The sequence below is a fragment of the Vipera ursinii genome, assembly GCF_947247035.1.
Source record: "Vipera ursinii genome assembly, chromosome: 1".
Classification (NCBI taxonomy): Eukaryota; Metazoa; Chordata; class Lepidosauria; order Squamata; family Viperidae; genus Vipera; species Vipera ursinii.
Genome location: NC_139512.1, coordinates 350,981,561 through 350,990,746, shown reverse-complemented (window position 1 = coordinate 350,990,746; position 9,186 = coordinate 350,981,561). Strand labels below are relative to the sequence as shown.

The 9,186-nt window shown below is 47.8% G+C and overlaps 1 protein-coding gene across 1 annotated transcript in view; it reads left to right on the top strand.

Moving 5' to 3' along the window:
- Window positions 1-1,312: 1,312 nt before the first annotated feature.
- The window catches only part of DUSP14 (dual specificity phosphatase 14), a 30,496-nt gene continuing 22,622 nt past the window's right edge, over window positions 1,313-9,186 (top strand). Inside the window, exon 1 of the mRNA XM_083379881.1 lies at window positions 1,313-1,382. The gene's annotated coding sequence lies outside the window, so the exon portion shown is untranslated. The remainder of the gene's footprint in view (window positions 1,383-9,186) is intronic.

Genomic DNA, 9,186 nt, shown 5'->3' with positions numbered 1-9,186 from the left:
GTCACGTAATCACTTTTTTGTGACTTTCTGATTAGAGAAGTCAGATTCACTTAACAACATGACTAAATTAACCACTGCAGTGATTCACTTAACAACTGTGGTGGTAAACGGGGCAGAACTCACCTAACAACTCTCTGGCTTAGCAACAGAAAAGTTGGGTTCAATTGTGGTCAGACAGTTGAGGTCTCCCTGTACTGAATGACTTGGGGTGTCTGTTTTTTTTTTGGGGGGGGTGGCAACCTGGGGAAAGAGGAAACAAAGTTGAAAGGACAATCTAGGATCTGTCTGTTCACTCCCCCATTTTGTTGGCCTTCCTATCTGGGGGCATTATTTCAGCATCATTTCCATCTCTATCCTGCAAGACAAGTGGGTTGGGCCTAGGGGGGGGTATGCCTGGATTTGGGGGAGTGGGGGACTCCTGCCTGCGGCTCACCTGTATTCAGCAGCTTAACTCCACCACCTCAGTAACAGTAATAGAGGTGGAAGGGACCATGGAGGTCACCTAGTCCAGTCTCCTACTCTCGCAGGAGACCTATGTACTATTTCTGACAGATGGCTGGCCAGGCTCTTCTTAAAAGCCTCCAGTGTTGGGGCACCCACAATTTCCAAAGCAATTTGCTCCACTGGTTAATTGTTCTCATTGCTAGGAATCCTCTCCTTAATTCCAGGTAGATTCTCTTCTTGGTTAGTTTCCATCCATTGTCCTGCCTTCAGGTGCTTTGCTAAATAAGCTGTCCCCCTCTTCCTTGTGGCAGCCTTTCAAGTATTGAAGGAAGGAAGGAAGAGTGGGGGGGGAACATATACCTCCACCACCATCAAGCAGACAAAAAGATGTCCTTACATCTTTGATCGGCCCTTTCCTTCTCTTCTCAGAAGACCAAGCCCTCACCTGGCTACTATTCTGTCAAAACTCAGGGGACCTGGATGACTTCACTACTGGGGGGGGGGTTTGTCTCAGGGCCTTGCCCACACACCTGCCAGAACTCAGCCCTGGCCAAGGTGGCTTCAGATGGAGGCCTTGGGAAGCGCCAACCTTGCTTAGATTGGTCAAAAACATCCCTCAACTCCCTTTGACTCATCCTCTTCGTGTTTCCACGGGGCTGTTGCTACTGCCGTGGCGGTTTGCCAGGTTGAGCGCAAACAGCCGTCTCTTAGTAACCCCCGGGTAGTTCAGACACATACCCACACTCACAAACACATTCAGAGCGGGCGGGCGGGCGAGAGGAGGCGGGGCCTGGGAGGTGAGGCTGTCAGCTGCCAGGGCCAACCCAAAGCACATTCCCAAGTGCTCGCTAAGACCAGAGGCGTCCAGCAGTTCATAAGCCCTCGGAAGGAGCCAGAAGGCACACCAGCGCCTTTGGGCCAGCGCATCTCCAGGACCGGTAAGGCATGGGGTGGCCAGGGACCGGAGAGGGAAGGAGGGATTGTGTGTATGTGTGTGTGTGTGTGTGGGGTGGTGTCCTGTGAAAAGGGGAACCCCAAACCAGGGCATGCTAGGACAAAGTCCATCTCTTTGCAAGGCAGGAGGTGGGGGCAGAGAAGGGGCAGCGGTGGAAAGCAAGGTGAAACTGTGTGCACATTGTTGTTGACAAGTGATCTGGGAAGTGGTGCTGGGAGTCGAAGTAGTGTAGAAGGAGGAAGAGGAGGAGGAGGAGGGTGTTGTTTTGGTGGGGTTTTTTTTTTTTGGAGGGATGGGGACTTAACCTTTCTCAGGAGCAAACAGCATCCAGCTGTCCGTGATCCCACTTACCTCTCCTCCTCCCCATCCGCTTGCTCTGAAGGTTGCCCAAAATGAGATGCGGCTGGGATTTTGAGTTGGGGTGTTTTTTTGAGGGGGGTGGGTGGGAAATTAAAGTAACAGGACTTGGTGTGAAACTGGCTCGGCTTCCGATAGCAAGGATCTAGAGATATATATATTTTTTGGCGGGTGGGGTGGAGAAGGAAGCCTTTGAACTGCTGTTTTCATCCCTGCCCGTTTCTTTGTCGTGAGTGTTATTGGGTGGGGGAGCCAGGGGTTGCTTTTTGGGGGGGGGTGCCCTGTGGGTGATAAGGAGGGGGGAACTATCTCGAGCCTGCTTTGGGGCGCGGGTTCCCACCCCCCCAAAGAGTCCTTCCAAGCGCTAATAAAGTCGGTGGAAGCTCGGAGATGCCACCCCTTACCTTGCGAGGACTTTTTTTTGTGTGTGTGTGTGGGGGGGGGAAACAGAGCGGAAAAGCAGCGACGCTTTAAGCCAGATCGAATTTCCCAGCCTTCGGTCCTCTCCGGCGTCTGAAAAGGAAGAGAGAATGAAAATAAATTAAACTACAGGATCTTTTTAAAACAAAATTAAGAAACGGAGCGTGGCGTTTTGGAGATGTTGGATATTTCCCCCCACCCACCCACCTCCGCGCTCCGGCTTCCAATCCACACTGGCTTCCCCCCCCCCCCCTTCTTAGTCGAGACAACGCAGGTGATGTGTTGGTGTTTGTGACTGATTCGGGTAGTTGCGGAATGGTGTGTTGTTGTTGTTGTTGTTGTGTTTTCACCACCCCCACCCCCCCACCTCAATCTCTGACAAACTTTGCAAGCAGGTTTGCGGTTATTGTTTTCAATAAATAGCCAGCATTTCCTCCCGCAGATTGGGAGCCCCCTCGACCAAAATAGAGGCTGCATGTTTTGGGGGGAGTTTTTTCCCTCCCCCCCAAAAAAAACGATGGCTGATTTTCAGAACTATCCTGTAAATAAAAGGTCAGTCTTCTCGTTTTTTAGAGAGACAAAGATGGGAGAGGAGAGAAAGATGGGAAGGGGGGGAAAAACATTTTATCGTGGGAAGAAGGTGTAAGTGATGCATTGTGTTAAACCGGGTTGGGTTTGGGAGGAAGGAGCCGTTAAGCCACGATGAGGTCAATCCTTGTGCTAAGTCACAAACAATGGTTTACAAGCCAGGATGACTAGGTTCGTGAAGCCAGGCCGGATTCACTAAGGCTTCTTTCGGTGTGAGAACTCAGCGAAAGAGGAATCAAACCCAGGATATCAGGAAATTAAAGAGGTCGGAACATCTTAAAAAATTATTTTTCCCCCCTACTTTTTATATCCTGTCTTTCAGACGCCTGAGGCACCGTACATACTGCTCCCTCTTCTTGTTTTTCCCCCTCAAAACAACCCAACATAGTAGGCTGGTATGAGAAAGAATGACTGGTTCAAAGTCATTTTATGCATCTCCATGGCTGAGGCTACATTTGAACCCGGGACGCCTCATTCTTGGCCCAATCCCACATCACACTGACGGTTTTGGCATGTTCTGAGTTACTTTGATTAGAGACACTCAACTCATTCCTTTGGGGCTGTTTAGGATTACAATCCCTTCAATCCCTCGCTACTCAGTTTGTGGCCTGGGCTAATGGGATGTGGAGTCCACAACATCTGGAGAGTCCCAGCTGGCCCCAGCATCTGGAATAACAGGATTGGAAGATACGAGACTGTGGCTTGAAGACTTTTTCAATAGACACATCTCACGTACTGCAGTGTTTCTGAGATTTGATCACTTTGAGATGTGTGGACTTCAACTCCTAGAATTCCCCAGCCTGCATGAATTCTGGGAATTGAAGTCCACACATCTTAAAATGGCCAAGATTGAGAAAGAGCCATTTACTCTGTTTCTCAATTCAATTATTGCTTCCAAAACCAATTCAGTTTTTAAAAGGAGGCTGTGTGTTTAGGCTGGCAAGCAAAGCCAGCTTTAGCTCAAGTGGTCCTCGACCTACAACCATTCGTTTAGCAACCGTTACAACAGTGCTGAAAAAGTGACTTGCAACCTGTCTCACTCTTAACAACCGTTGCAGCATCCCTATGGTCATGTGATCAAAAATTAAGATGATTGACAATTGGCTTGTATTTACAACAGCCACAGCTTCCCGGGATCACGCGTTTGCCATTGGTGACCTTAGGATTTGCGTAACGACCACATGTTTCACTTAACGACTGCAGTGATTTGTTTGACAACCATTACAAAAAAAAGGTACGGTACTCACCTTGCTTAGAAGGCCCCAATTGTGGTCTTAAGATGAGCACTGCATCGACGCAAATAATTTTCCAAATGCTGGGATGCCATGGTGGAGTGTTCGGAAAAGATGTGGCTTGAGAAAGACGTGGCCATGCACAGTCAATGGGGAAGCCAGATTCACTTTATAACCAAGTTACTAACTTAACAACTGAAGTGATTCACGTAACAACAGTGGCAAGAAAAGTAGGCATTTTTATCTACCTGTTGAGTTCTTCTCAAGGACCTGGGATAGACAGATGTTGATGTTTTGTGATGTTGGATATATTGGGGCAGAATGCCCACTATTCTGAGTAAAGCTGCCTTTTGCAATTGACTGATGGGGATTTGGTCAATGCCGATGGGGTTCAAGTGGTGCTTTAGTTGTTGCTATTATGGTTTGTCACACAGTCAGCCAGATGTTCAGGCTGGATTTGGCATTTTTTTTCCCAAATGGACCTAAACTCTCTTAACAACTGTGTTGCTTAGGAATGGAAATTTTGCGTTCAGTTGTGGTCATAAGTCAAGGACCATTTCAAACAAATGACTGTCCAGTCTCTTTTTAAAAACCTCCAGTGTTGGAACACCCACAACTGTTGGAGGCCAGTCGTTCCTCTGATATGTGCACGTGTTTGTGTAAACCTATTTTTTTTAAAAAAAAACACCATGCATCTTATTTATCTGTCACAAGGGATTGAACGGAAGACTTGAAAAACGGGAAACAGAGTAGAAATCAGATGTGATGGATTTTGCTCGCTCTAATAATAGAAGCCAGAGAAAGCTTCACGGTGGTGCAGCTTTTAGACTTAGGTGGCATTTTCCTTGAAGAGTGTGAATTATTGTACCCAGGAAATCCCAGGCCTGTAGGCTAGAATGGGAAGGGTAAAAACATCCTGGAAGAAGTCAAAATATTTCCCTATTATTGTTTAGAAAAGGACATGGCCATGAGGTCATCAAGAGCTGAGTCAAAGTAGACTTTCCCCCTTTTTTAATGACAGTGGAAGAAAGAGGTGCATTTTTCAGCTACGGTATAACATCTGATTCAAGGGTACATTTGTTTAATGAATAATGATGTAATTAGACATCTCATCACAGCACCGTTCAGCAGATGGATGCTCCATCTTAAGCGTTTTTCAGTCTTGGAAACTTTAAGCTGTGTGGGCTTCAACTCCCTTTAAAGCCAACAGGCTTTAAGATGTGCAAATGTCACTCCCAGGAATCCTTCGTCTACATGCTTTGTGGACTTCAACTCCCAGAATTCCCCAGCCACCATGCTTTAAGATGGGTGGACCAATCCATATTGGTTTAAGTCCGCAGCTGCTGTGAGCTACATTTTTTGTTGTTGCTGCTATTATTATTGGTTCATTGCATAGTCAGCTAGATGTTCAGACAGGCAGTTTTTTATCCACCTGTTGGTTCCTTCCCAAGAACCTGGAATAGACAGATGTTGATGTTTTATGATGTTGGATGTGTTATTGCAGGATGTAAGCTGTTCTGAGTAACTTTTGCAATTGACTGATGGGGATCTTGTCAGTGCTGATGGCGTTCAATTGGTGCTCCAGTTGTTCTCATGGTTTGTCACACAGTCAGCCAGATGTTCGGGCTGGATTTGGCAGTTTTATCCATCTGATGAGCCCTTCCCAAGGACGTGGGACAGGCAGATGTTGATGTTTCATGCTGTTAAAGAGATGAGTAAAGCTGCCTTCTGCAATTGACTAATGGTGATTTTGTCAATGGCAAGGGTGTTTAACTTTGCATGCCACCCAACTCACAATGACTGTAGGTGGCTCACCACAATCAAACATTACATTATCAGGTATTACAATAATATCCTATTTCTCTGAACATAAGACCTAACTGGAAAATAAGCACTAGCATGTTTTTCAAGATGCCCATAATATAAGCCCTACCCCCAAAATAAGCCCCAGTTAAGATTGTCAGCCAGACGAACGCATTTAGTACCGTGTTTCCCTGAAAATATGATCTAACTGGAAAATATGCCCTAAGACGTCTTCTGGGGCAAAAATTAATATAAAACCTGGTCTTATTTTCAGAGAGAAACAGGTATCAATAGTACAGGAGTGGGAAATCACAGGTTTTATTACTGTCATCTGCAACCACTTTTCTGTATACCCTGAGAAAATATTTAAAGCAGAAACATGGATGTGCCCGTGGGAATTACTAAGCCCACAGATAACTCTTTAAATGTCCTCCTCCAACAAAAGGGCTTCTTCCCCCATCCCCAACTCGAAGAATCCTTCACTTTCATTCAGTCTTTCTCAACCTGCAGGCTGGGCAATTCTGGGAGTTGAAGTCCACACATCTTCACAATTGAGAAGCACTGGTTTAGATAAAAGAGAAATTAGCAATCAGCAAAGCATCCCCTGGTGTGTAGAAAAGGTGAAATGTGTATACAGGTAGTCCTTGACTTACAACCATTTGTTTAGTGACCGTTTGAAGTTACAATGGCCCTGAAAAATTGGCTTAGGACCGTTTTTTACACTGACGACCATTGCAACATTTCCATGGTGATGTGATCAAAATTCCGGTGCTTGGCAGCCGATTCATATTTATGACAGCTGCAGTGTCCCTGGGGTCATGTGATCGCCTTTTGCGATCTTCTAACAAGCAAAGTCTGGGAAGAGTTTGATTCTGTGACCCCTGATGAAGTGGACAGGATTATGGGGAGGCTGAGCATGTTTGTTGGACCCGTGCCCTTCCTGGCTGGTTTATGCAGCTAGGGAGAGGACACGTGGCTGGCTCCAGGCGGTTATATCTGCTTCTTTGAGTGAGGGTTATTTCCCCGCCGTCTTGAAGGAGGCGGTGGTGAGACCTCTCCTCAAGAAGCCTGTCCTGGACCCAGCCGTTTTGAACAACTTTCGTCCAGTCTCCAACCTTCGCTTTCTTGCGAAGGTTGTTGAGAGTGTGGTGGCGCATCAGCTCCCTCTGGTCCTGGATGAAGCGGATTATCTGGACCCCTACCAATCGGGTTTCAGGCCCGGGTACAGCACGGAGACGGCATTGGTCGCTCTGGTGAATGATCTCTGGAGGGCGCGGGATAGGGGACATTCCTCTATCCTAGTCCTATTAGACCTCTCAGCGGCTTTCGATACCATCGACCATGGTATCTTGCTGCGGCGTCTCAGGGGATTGGGAGTGGGAGGCACAGTTCTTCAGTGGTTCTCCTCCTATCTCCTGGGACGCTCGGAGTCGGTGTTGGCAGGGGGGCAGAGATCGGCCCCTAGGTCTCTCGTTTGTGGAGTTCCTCAGGGGTCGGTTCTCTCGCCTCTCCTGTTCAACATCTATATGAAACCGCTGGGTGAGATCATTCGTGGTTTTGGAGTTGGGTATCATCAGTATGCCGATGATACCCAACTTTTCTTTTCGACCCCAAACCACCCCAGTGATGCCCTCGCCGTGATGTCCCGTTGCCTGGAGGCGGTTCGGGTCTGGATGGGGAGGAACAGACTTCAGCTCAACCCTGACAAGACTGAGTGGCTGTGCATTCCGGCATCCCGGGACATTCCAAATGTTCCATCTCTTTCTATGGGGGGTGAGCTCTTACCCCCCGTGGATAGGGCTCGCAACTTGGGAGTCCTTCTAGATTCGCGGCTTACTTTGGAAGAGCATATAGTGGCCGTGACTAGGGGGGCTTTCGCCCAGGTTCGCCTGGTGCGCCAGTTGCGGCCCTATCTAAACCGGGATGCCCTGTGTACAGTCACTCATGCGCTCGTGACCTCTCGCCTTGACTACTGTAATGCTCTCTACATGGGGCTTCCCTTGAAGACCACTCGGAGGCTCCAACTGGTACAGAATGCGGCCGCGAGAGTTGTCTTGGGAGTTTCCCGGTACTCCCATGTTACACCTTTGCTCCGCGAGCTGCATTGGTTACCAGTTGTCTTTCGGGTGAGGTTCAAGGTGTTGGTTACGATCTTTAAGGCCCTACATGGCATGGGTCCGGGTTACCTCAGGGACCACCTGCTGCCGGCATCGACTCCCCTCCGCCCTGTGCGTTCCCACAGAGAGGGCCTCCTCAGGGTGCCGCCAGTCAGGGAATGTCGACTGGTGGCCCCCAGGGGGAGGGCCTTCTCTGTGGGGGCCCCGGCTTTATGGAATCAATTGCCGGTGGAGCTCCGGATGGCACCAGACCTTCGAACTTTCCGTCGGGGCCTGAAGACCCATCTGTTCGAATTAGCTGGTCTGGCCTGATGGGGATTATGGGTTTTTTAATTGTTTTTAATCTGTACTACTGTTTTATTGGGCAAGGGTTTAATTCTTTTTTAATTTTTGTATTGTGTTTTTTGTTTTTTATATATGCCCTGTGAACCGCCCTGAGTCCTACCAAGGAGAAGGGCGGTATATAAATCAAATAAACTATAAACTATAAACTATAAAGTCAATGGGGAAGCCGGATTCACTTAACAACCGTGTTACTATCTTAACAACTGCAGTGATTCATGGCAAGAAAGGTCATAAAATGGGGCAAAATTCACTTCACCACTGTCTTGCTTAGCATCAGAAATTTTGGGCTCAGTTGTGGTTGTAAGTTGAGGACTATCTGTTTACAATTGTAACGTCCTTGTGGTCAGGTGATCATGTACTTACGACGATTGCAGAGTCCCAGGGTGATCCCCATTAATGACCTTCCCAGCTGGCTTCTAACAAGTAGAGTGAATGGAAGAAGCCGGATTCTCTTAACAACTGCATGATTTGTTTAGCGACCATAGTGAGTTGTTTCATGACTGGCAAAAATGGGTGCAAAATTGGGCAGGACTCATTTAATAACTGCCTCATTTAGCGATGGGAGTTGCAGTCTGACTTGTAGTCATAGGTCAAGGTCAACCTACACAAGCCTTCTTCCTTGAATGAACTTGGCCACTGGATTAATGCAGTCTTATCAGAATGGAGCCACTGTCTTCTTAAAACCGAAATTTAGGGGTCAGCGAGTTAATTTGAAACCGGGACGTGGTGGCTCAGTGGGTTAGGACGCTGAGCTTGTCGATCAGAAGGTCGGCCACATGACCACGGAGACGTCCTCGGACAAGCGCTGGCTCTTCGGCTTTGAAACAGAGATAAGCACCGGCCCCTAGAGTCGGAAACGACTAGCACGCATGTGCGGGGGAACCGTTACCTTTACCGAGTTAATTTGAATCCACTGAAAACTGCC